Below are 11,665 nucleotides of genomic sequence, written 5' to 3'. Positions count from 1 at the left end.
TGATTTTGCTTTTCAAACGGTTGCAGTAGATGATCAGATTTATTTATTTATTTATTTAATTGGATTTGTATGCCGCCCCTCTCCGAGGACTCGAGGCAGCTCACAGCATTTACAAAAACCAGAACAATCATATAAATCCAATTAATACTACATTAAAAACAACCATTAAATTCTATTAAAAGAAAGTAAAACCTATCAAACCAATTATTCAACACTCATACTTGAAACATTCATTGATCAGGGGGAAGATGTAAATGTCCCAAGCCTGGCGGCAAAGATGAGTTTTTAAGCTCTTTTGGAAGGCAAGGAGGGTGGAGGCAGTGAGAATCTCTGGGGGGAGCTGATTCTAGAGGGTCGGGGCTCCCACAGAGAAGACTCTTCCCCTAGGTCCCACCAGCCGACATGGTTTGGTTAACGGGATCCTAAGGAGGCCAACTCTGTGGGATCTCACCGGTCGCTGGGATTCGTGCGGCAGAAGGCGGTCTCGGAGATAATCTGCTCCTATGCCATGAAGGGCTTTATATGAACTTGGGAGACAGCAGTGGTCATAAGTATGAACCAATTGCCAAACATCTCAATTTGATTACATGATCAAGGGATTGATACAAAGGTCATAAGTTTGAAAAGTGGTCATAAGTTCCTATTTTCAGTGCCATTGTAACTTTCAACAGTCACTAAATGAACTCTAAATGAAGCCTAATGACTACTTGTCCTATGTCTACCTAATCCTGTTTCCAATATTTTGAATTCTCCCATTACAGGAAGAATAAAAACTATAGCGATATGATACAATGGATATTTTAGAACCAAAAATGCAAAATTGGATTTAAAAGAAAGTCAGAAATTGTTCAGTTTCCGTGAAGCGTGTGCTTTCATATTTCATTGTATCTGATTTTGTACAAGTTGGGAAACTGGTTACTTTGAACTGGGTGTCTATTTTTATTTTTATTTATTTATTTATTTATTTATTATTTGGATTTGTATGCCGCCCCTCTCCGAAGACTCGGGGCGGCTCACAACAAGTGAAAAACAATCCAATACAATCCAATTAATTAAAATATTATGAGTTTAAGAAAATCCCCTATACTAACATACACACATACAGGCATACCATATATAACTTCAACGTGCCCAGGGGAGATGTTTAGTTTCCCCATGCCTGACGGCAAAGGTGGGTTTTGAGGAGTTTACGGAAGGCAGGAAGAGTAGGGGCAGTTCTGATCTCCGGGGGGAGTTGGTTCCAGAGGGCCGGTGCCGCCACAGAGAAGGCTCTCCCCCTCGGGCCCGCCAACCGGCATTGTTTAGTTGACGGGACCCGGAGGAGGCCCACTCTGTGGGACCGAATCGGTCGCTGGGATTCGTGCGGCAGAAGGCGGTCTCGGAGATATTCTGGTCCAGTGCCATGAAGGGCTTTAAAGGTCATAACCAACACTTTGAATTGTGACCGGAAACTGATCGGCAGCCAATGCAGACTGCGGAGTGATGGTGAAACATGGGCATACCTGGGTAAGCCCATGACTGCTCTCGCAGCTGCATTCTGCACGATCTGAAGTTTCCGAACACTTTTCAAAGGTAGCCCCATGTAGAGAGCATTACAGTAGTCGAACCTCGAGGTGATGAAGGCATGAGTGACTGTGAGTAATGAGTCCCGGTCCAGATAGGGCCGCAACTGGTGCACCAGGCGAACCTGGGCAAACGCCCCCCTCGCCACAGCTGAAAGGTGGTTCTCTAATGTGAGCTGTGGATCGAGGAGGACGCCCAAGTTGCGGACCCTCTCTGAGGGGGTCAATGATTCCCCCCCCAGGGTAATGGACGGACAGATGGGATTGTCCTTGGGAGGTAAAACCCACAGCCACTCCGTCTTATCCGGGTTGAGCTTGAGTCTGTTGACACCCATCCAGGCCCCAACAGCCTCCAGGCACCGGCACATCACTTCCACCGCTTCGTTGACTGGGCATGGGGTGGAGATGTAAAGCTGGGTATCATCGGCATATTGATGATACCTCACCCCATGTCCTTGGATGATCTCACCCAGCGGTTTCATGTAGATGTTAAATAGCAAGGGGGAGAGGACCGACCCCTGAGGCACCCCACAAGGGAGAGACCTCGGAGTCGACCTCTGACCCCCCACTAACACCGACTGTGACCGGCCAGAGAGGTAGGAGGAGAACCACTGAAGCACAGTGCCTCCCACCCCCAACCCCTCCAACCGGTGCAGAAGGATACCATGGTCGATGGTATCGAAAGCCGCTGAGAGATCGAGGAGTACCAGGACAGAGGATAAACCCCTGTCCCGGGCCCGCCAGAGATCATCCATCAACGCGACCAAAGCGGTTTCCGTGCTGTAACCGGGCCTGAAGCCCGACTGCTGGGGACCTAGATAATCGGCTTCTTCCAAGGACCGCTGGAGCTGGAGTGCCACCACCTTCTCGACAACCTTCCCCATGAAGGGAAGGTTGGAGACTGGACGGTAGTTGTTGAGTACTGCTGGGTCCAGGGAAGGCTTCTTGAGGAGGGGGCGCACAAGCGCTTCTTTATAGAGTGATGGAAAAACTCCCCTCCCCAAGGAAGCGTTGGTAATCTCCTGGGCCCAGCTCCGTGTCACCTCCCTGCTGGCCGAGACCAACCAGGAGGGACACGGATCCAGTAAACAGGTGGCGGAACTCACAGCTCCAATGGCCTTGTCCACTTCATCAGGTGTCACCAGATCAAACTCTTCCCAGACAGGTGGACAAGTACGTGCCCCAGTCACCTCGAATGACTCGTTGTCAGTCGACTCTGTTTTACAATTGGAGTCGAGGTCGGCCCGGATCTGAGCGACTTTATCAGCGAAAAATGTGTTAAACTCCTCGGCACTACTCTGCAAGGGCTCCCCAACTCCCCCCTGGTTAAGAAGGGAGCGGGTCACCCTAAACAGAGCGGCCGGGCGGGATTCCGCTGATGCAATCAAGGCGGCATGGTACGCGCATCTTGCCGCCTTGAGCGCCACTTTGTAAGTCTTAATAAAAGCTCTTACAAGTGTTCGATCAGATTCAGACCTACTCTTCCTCCATCGCTTCTCTAGACGTCTCTTTTGGCGTTTCAACTCCCGGAGCTCCTCGTTGAACCATGGGGCTCTACGGGGTCTAGCGCCACGGAGAGGTCGCAAAGGCGCAATCCGGTCGAGAGCCTCCGCAGCAGCCGTATTCCAGGCCTCCGCAAGAGACTCCGCCGAACTGTGGATGAGTGCCTCTGGAATAACCCCAAGCGCCGTCTGGAAACCCTCTGGATCCATTAGGCGTCTGGGGCGGAACATCTTCATTGGTTCCGCCTCCCTGCGGGGAAGGATTGGAGCCAGGAAGTCAAGCCTTAGTAGAAAATGGTCTGACCATGACAAAGGCACTGCTTCTAAGCCCCTTAGTCTCAGACCATTGCTCAATTGCTCGGAAAGGAATACCATGTCAGGTGCATGCCCCCCCTCATGAGTCGGACTCCGTACTACTTGAGTCAGGTCCATGGCTGTCATGGTGGCCATGAACTCCTGTGCCAACCCCGAGGTTTCGCCGAGTGACGGCAGGTTGAAGTCCCCCAAGACAATAAGTCTGGGGAACTCCACCGCCAACCCGGCTACCTCCTCGAGTAGCACAGGCAGGGCTTTTGACACGCAGCTGGGAGGTAGGTACGTGAGAAATAAGCCCACCTGAACCCCTAAGTCCAACCTCATAAAGAGTGACTCGCAACCCGCAATTTCCGGAGCAATGAGTCCACGTAGGCAAAGGCTCTCCCTGGCTATAATAGCCACTCCTCCCCCCCTTCCCTGGGGTCGAGGTTGATGCCATATCTGAAACCCAGCTGGGCAAATTTCAGAGAGAGGAACACCTCCCTCTGGGCCCAGCCAGGTTTCAGTGATACATGCCAGGTCGGCCTCCTCATCCAGGATCAAATCCCGGATGAGGAGAGCTTTATTTACCACCGACCTGGCATTAAGCAGCAGCAACCTGAGTCCAGGGCCAGAGTTACACTCATCACAAGTACCCAGGATTGGGCTCACAGAGTTGGAACAAGGGACCGTTATTAAGCAACGGTCCCTCGTTCCCCTGGAACGGCTAGCTCTGTGGCCCCCGCCATATCTGCCTCTCCCCAGCAACACTGAAATATTCCGACCCTCTGCCACCCCAGAGATCGGTGTCCCTCCCTCCCCTGTCTCCCGGGCGTCAGGTGGGCCAAATCTGTCATTCGCACTACTGTCAATCAACTCATCCATACCATATCCCCACCCACCCCGACCCCCCCAATCATACCAATCATTCCATTCATACCCACACGTATATGTACCCCAGTCACCCATTATATAAAACCCCAATTATGTTAAAAAAGCAATTAAATTGATAGCAGTATAAAAATAGCAATTAAGAACGATATTAATATTAAAAACACTATTAAAACTAACTAAAAATAACAATAAAAATACAACATAGGTAATAATGAATAATTCAATTCGATTAGGAAATACGGTCAGCAGCAACTAATAAAAGTGCTAAGTTCTCAAAGTGCCAAGTTTCCCAAAATGTCAAGTTTTTCAAAGTGCCAAGTTTTTCAAAGTGCCAAGTTCCTCAAAAGTGCCAATTTTCTCAAAGTGCCAAGTTCTCAGGGGCAGAGGTTATTCAAAAGTCAAGGATCATTCAGCATCTCTCTCCCTCCCCCCCAGACTAGGGAGGGGGGCATCCATGTCTGTAAAACTCTCCCACCATCAGACCTTGATCTACCAGTCCTCCTCCCTTGGTCTCCTTTCAATCTCCTCTCTCCCTTCGCAATGGTCGGTCCTCCGTCCGCCAGGTCTCCTCCAGCGCCGAGCGCACCCACCGCACAGCTGCTCGGCGTCTTGGTCTGCCTGGCTGTCAAGTTCACTCGCTCCACAGGGGCCGCCATCTTCCGAGCCCTAGCTGATCGAGGCTCCCAGCTCTTAACTCTCCCACGGCAAAACCAAGGAGAGGACGCACACACAGGAACCGGACACCGAGACTAGGAACTTTCAACTCACCAACATGCACACTGGCGTTCAAACTAATTCAAAATTACCTATATTATTGTTGTTATCACCGTGTTCCTAGTGTATATTTGGAAATTTAAAATAGAATATATTTGCTACTACCAAGTCCATTCCTGAGGAAAGAAGAACTGTCTCTCTATATATATTAGGGCAGTGAATGTATTTCAGTACAGAATCTCTCTAATGTGAAGTCCCATTATCAATAACAGTAATCCTCAACTTAAGACTGCAATTGAACATTTGTAAGTTGTTGCAGTCCTAAATCGAGGCATCACATGGATTCCAGAAGGATGCAAACAGTGACAAATGTAAGGCAATTGCCGAGCATCTAATTGCAATTATGTAACCATAGATGTAGGGATACGCAGCCCCCATAACTCATAATATAAGTGGAGAGAGAGAGTTGGACTAAAAGTCGATTCCGCCCTAGGATGCCATGATGCCCTCTGTGCTTTGTGCCACAATGATGGTACTTCCCTGTTGTTCATGAACAGACAACTACCCACAGGAAATGCAGAGGCCAAAGGTCACCAAAAGAGTCAGCCACTGGCCTCCCCTAGACCCAGGTGAGCTGCCCTACTTGTGTAGACATAGACAATGGCTATTGTTTACCTGTTGCCAAGGGAACCAGATTGTCAGGGGGGTCACAATTTTAGAGATGCTTAGGTGGGGTATGGTCAAAGACAGGTTGGGAACCACTGTCCTAAGGACATTGCGTGAGGGTGCAGATGGTCAGGATGAAGCCAGAGTCAGCACCCAGTTAAGGGTTTTTCAGTTGTTAGGAATCTTTGAATTATACTTTTTTCCATCTGTTTGCCAATCAGATATTTAAGAATTGCTACTAATCCATTTGAACACTTTTAATTATTCAATTTTTTCTAGTTTTTTTCTTACAATGCTTATAAACTCTTAGTTCTCATTATAAACCGTAGAACTATTTCTTTTTTTAATGGTAATTTCATTTAAGATTACAATTTGCAACAAAGTAACAATTTACAAAGTAGTGTATCTGTAGAGGAAGAAACTCTTAAAGTTAATTTCTAGGTTCATTGTTCAAAATATTTTTAGTATGTGCAATGTTAAAATATTTTGCTTCATTCTATATTTATAATTTGAGGGTGAGTGATTTTTTATAATTGTAATATTTCATCTATTTTCCTTTAATGCCCAAATTTTAGACTTTTTTATTTTTTTATTTTTTAAATAATTCAAAATTATATTTTCCTATGAGAATGGGTCTTTATAATTAACTCCAAAATGTTATTTCAAATTTATCTGAACCCATAGCCATTTGAAACTTTTTAAAATCAAAAATTCAATACTCTTTCGCTATTTATTCCTTAAAGTTTGTCCTTAGTAACTTCTTTCAGTAAGGATTGAAGGAAACTTCTTCAGTTCTGTAAAACATATTGATTTGTTACTTTGTTGTAAAATTGTAATCTTAAATGAAATTACCATTAAAAAAAGAAATAGTTCTATGGATTATAACGAGAACTAAGAGTTTATAAGCATTGTAACAAAAAACTAGAAAAAATTGAATAATTAAAAGTGTTCAAATGGATTAGTAGCAGCGGGAGAAGAATCCTCCTCCCAGCACCCTGAGAAGCGAAATGTTTTATTCACTCTGGGCAGTCGAGAGAAAGGAAAATCAGGATTTTATTTACTTTATTTAAAAGGTGCCACCAAATCCCTGGTGTTTCCAAATTCCCAGCGGCTCGCCGAGCGCAGTTGTCCATGAGCGGCTGTAGGAGAGCGGCGGTGGCAGGCGAGGGTCAGGAGGGAAATAAACTTGGACAATGGCAGCCTCTCCGTTTGGATGGGCCTGTGAGGGGGATGGCTGTTGCTTTGCAATTCTCTGCCTCTCATGGACAACTGTGGAAAAAAAGCAATCACCTCCAGCGCTCCCACTCCAGCCTGTACTTTATTTATAAGGCAGTAAACCTGGACAATGAGGGAGTTTTCCAGCTGAAAGTGGTTGCTGCCCATCCCTAGGCACCGCTGAAGGTCTGCAGAGTCTGTAAGATCCTCTCCCCAAAATGACTTTCTGTGCAGAGGGGCCTTCAGGGGCAAAAAGATGGGCAGGCTGACAGGCCAGGATGAGAAAGGAGAGGCTCAGCTAGAGATGGATGTTTTTGACATGCCACCTTCTTCTTTTGGGCATGACTGAAGGAGGAGGAAGAGGAGGAGAAGAGACACCTCCTGGGGTAAGTACGCTTCTGTAACGTGGCCAGTGGGTGGCCACTCCTCGAATCTGGGTGGGGGAAGGGTGCAAATCCCACTGGGGGGAACTTGGCCAGCCTAGAAAACTGAAGAAGAGCTCTTTGGATTTTTTTTTACTTGCAGGTATCGATGGCTGGGGCTGCCAAGACCCCAAATACATCGAAGTCTGGCAGGGACCTGGCCTTCGTGGGGTGAGTGTCCTCTCATCTGAGGGACTCTGAAGCCCCCAAGAAGGTGGCTAGGACTAAGGTTTACAAGAGGGGAGGCATCTCTACCCTCTGCCTCTACTTTGGCTAACAGAAGAATGACTCATGCCCTTAGTTCTCTCCCCAGGATGGAGATCCCCAGAAGGTGGACTCCAGGGCTCTCCTCTATTAAGGAACTGGTAAGGCCACTGGTAAGACCCCCTCCCAGACATCCTGCCAAGAAATTATGCCAATAGATATAATATTTGCCTTCTTATTTCAGGAGCCACAAGATGGACAAAACAGCCAGGGTTCAGGGTAGGTAAAAAAACGTGCAGAGGGGAGGCGTCTCTGCTTCTGCTGCTGCTGCTTGTGTCAAAGGACAGATGACACAGGGCAGTCCCACTGGCAGGCCAAACCCCTTGGCAGGCCAGCTGGAAGGGCTCTGGGAGCCTCCACATGGTCACTTTTGCAAAATGGGCCATGGCTGCTTTTGATCTTTGTCCCCTTTGTTTTCTTCCCCCGGAGAGACGACCTGTACCATCTGGCGTCAAGAGCCCTCGGAGGTAAGAAACCTTTGGCAGGGGGGCAGAGGGTTAGCGTTAGGGTTTCAGCGATGCCTTGACTCCTGATGGGAGGGGGAGTAATTATGGTAGATATCCTTCTAAGCTTAAGGCTTGCAAAAGCTTTCTCCCCCTCCCATCAGGACTGAAGGCATCGCCCTAACCTTAAGGCTTGCTGTTGGCCCATAGGGCCTGATGCACCCTGTCCTTTCTCAATCTTACTGGGACGCAGAAAGCTTAGGATTTAGCCTCCGTATCTTCATTTGCTGGATTGGATGACAGCTCAAATGGGGTCAGGGAGCAGCCTGGACCTGGCCTCATTTTTGGGATCCTCCAGCCCTTGGGTAAGTAAGACAAAGTCTTCTCAGTTGGGGAGGGGTGGAGTCCCCCTAGTTAGTTCTCCTAACCTGACCGAGCTGTGCTGGAGCGCTCTGGACAGCGGAGCAGAGGGACACCCGGCCCTTGGGAGAAGGGACTTAGGTTAGACACATGCCCCCAAGCTCTGGTGCCAATGGCTCCTTTGCCACAAATCAGCAGGGACTGGTGTCCTTAATGGAGAATGGGATTATTGTCGTCCACAGGATTCTCAGGACAGTTTGGCCGATTTGGGCAGCCTGGAGGAAGACACCCCGGACAGCTTGGAGCGCCTCATCCAGGAATTAGAGGTATGTATTCGTTTTTTTATTTTTTAAAATAATTTTGATTTACATACAGTGGTACCTCGGTACTCGAACGCTTTGGTTCTCGTACATATCGGATAACAAACAAAATTTTCGGCAAAAATTTGCTTCAGTATCTGAACAAAAATTCGGATACCAAACAGCCAGAGAAAATTTTGTTCATTGGGATTGCAGCAGCCCCCACCCTTCCTGCAGCTTGGAGTACCGAATTTATTTATCCCATTGGAAATAAAGAAAATAGATTTAATTGGTTCTCAGAGAGTTAACAGGGGCTGGGAACCAATTAAATCCATTTCCATTATTTCCTATGGGATAAATAAATTCGGTACTCGACCAAATCGGTTCTCGACCACACTTTTGGAATGAATTGTGGTCGAGTACTGAGGTACCACTGTATATATAATAAGACAATAACGACAAACAGTGCATTTACATAAAATACAGAGAACAGAAAAAACAAGCAAGAGATATATTTCTTCTCTTCTCCTGTAGTAGAGACTGTTGACAGCGTCCTCTCTTTTTTTTAAAAAAAAATTCTTGGCGGTGTTAAGACCAGTGGTTTGAGTTGTATGTTGTTATAGTTGAATTCTTATGTCGTAAGTTCTTATCAAATAAACCAAGCAAAAAACTATATTGACTTTTAAAAAAAAGATTGTTCTTTAAGTTGTTACTTTATCTCGCAGCAATATAAAGGGGTGTTCTTTTATTTAACCAAATGTAGAATTCTTCCCATATTTGGTAGTATTTTGTTTTTTCTTTTTCTTTTAGTTCCATTGTTAGTTTATCTGCTTCAGCACAATCTAACATTTTTTTTTATTAAATTCCTTTCATTTGGCATGTTTTCATTCTTCCAAAATTGTGCGATAGCTATTCTCGTTGATGTTATTAGATGTTGTATTAGGTAATAATGTTCTTTATTCATCTGATTTTCAATAATGCCAAGCAAAAATATGTCAGGTTTCATTTCTAGTTCAATCTTAGTTATTTCCTTTATCCATTTCTGAAGTTTGTGCCAGATTCCTTTAACTTGTCTGCAGGTCCACCACATATGAAAATATGAACCTTGTTTCTCACCACACTTCCAACAGTTAGGCTTGAGGTTGGTGTACATTTTTGCTAGCCTTTCAGGGGGCATATGCCACCTATAAAACATTTTTATTGCATTTTCTTTGTATGCGGTGGATTTTGTGATTTTGTAATTGGTATGCCATATTTTTTCCCATTGGTCCAATTGTATTGTGTGACCTATATTCTTTGCCCAAGCAATCATATTCCCTTTTACTATTTCTTCCACGTTTTGGTGTTCTTGGAGTATTTTGTAAATGTTTGCAATTGATTTCTTGTGGGGCCCTAATAAGATTTTATCTAATGGAGTGTAGTTTTTCTGTATTCCATATTTCTTTATGTCTACATGGAATCTAGATGATATTTGGTGATAACACCACCAATCCACTTTTATTCCTTCTTCATTTAGCTGTGTTCGTGTTTTTAATTTTGAGTCTTTATCTAATAAGTGTGGATAGTTTAATAGTTTTTGTCGACTTATAGTGTTTGGGTAAATTATTGCTTCTATGCTTGAGAACCATAGTGGTATTTTAAAATAATGTTGCTTCCTAATTAAGTTCCAGTTGTCTATTAATGACTTCCTTATCAGATGGTGTTTAAAATATGAGTGTGTAGTAGATTTGCTGTCCCAAATGAAACTGTGCCATCCGGACTGGATATCATGTCCTTCCAAAGCTAGTAGTCTCGTATTTTGAAGTTGTATCCACTCTTTAACCCATGTTAGGGCTGCTGCTCGGTAATAGAGTTTGAAGTCGGGTAAGCCAAGTCCGCCTTGCATAGGGCTATCTTGTGTCCATTTAAGTCTAATTCTGGTCTCTTTTTTTGCCATATAAATTTGGATATTAATTTGTCTAATTTTTTTTTACAAAGGTTCCTTCTAATTTAATTGGGATTGTTTGGAAGTAATATATAAATTTGGGTAATATGGTCATTTTTATTGTGGCAATTCTTCCTAGTAATGAGATTGGTAATTTAGAATGCGATGATTGTCGTCCACAGGATTCTCCAGAGAACAGTCCGGCGAATTTGGGCAGCCTGGAGGGAAACACCCCGGACAGCTTGGAGCGCCTCCTCCAGGAATTAGAGATATGTATTCTACCCTCTTCAGGGATCAATGCCTTGAGTTGCTTTCCTACCCACCCACCCCCCGAAATGTAGTTTAAAGTTGGTCTTTCTGTTTTGTTTTTAAGTGACTCTGCAAAGCAAAACTAATAATTTAAGGGCGATCCGGAAGGGACCTCCGCATTGTGGCAATCGGAGCGAACACCCGCCCACCCTCCGCTATCAACAGTGTGTCATAAGGAGGTCGCCTTTGGGGCCGAATAGGAATTTTTTGCGGCCTCCCCTTTAGAGGCGGCCGTTTTTTCGCCTATTCCACACTGACGGTGCGGACTGGATTGGTTAGGGGGTGCGGCGCATTTAGTTATTTAGGAATTTCCGCCCCGCTAGTTTGGCTCTGCAGGTCCTTAGTTTGTTTTGAATTAAATATTCAAAGTTACGTATTTAAATTTATTTAAAGTTATTTAAATTTATGCTAATTAATAAATGACCCTTAATTAATCCACAATATATGTCTCAGCGTCTTTACTCCGCCTCCGGGGAGCAATTATATATAAGACAGCCCTAAACATGTCTTTTTTAAAGCCTGCAGTGAAGAAAAAAGGTTGGTGATGAGCACGTGTCTTATTTGCACAAAGAATACAATTTGAAATGTCATTACACAACTAAACATGCTGAGGAGTATCAGATCCAGGGGCTTAAAGCACAGGTTTCAGGCTTCTTTAGAGGAAATGGAATCAGAATATGGGGATGTGCTCTACTTCACCGAGGTACGTTGGCTCAGCAGGGGAAACATATTGAAGAGATTTATTGAGTTGAGAGCGGAAGTGGAGAAAGATGGGATTGCTATTCCTGCGCTAAGTG

This window comes from Erythrolamprus reginae, chromosome 2 (assembly GCF_031021105.1).
Source record: "Erythrolamprus reginae isolate rEryReg1 chromosome 2, rEryReg1.hap1, whole genome shotgun sequence".
Lineage (NCBI taxonomy): Eukaryota > Metazoa > Chordata > Lepidosauria > Squamata > Dipsadidae > Erythrolamprus > Erythrolamprus reginae.
This window is presented reverse-complemented; position numbering follows the sequence as displayed.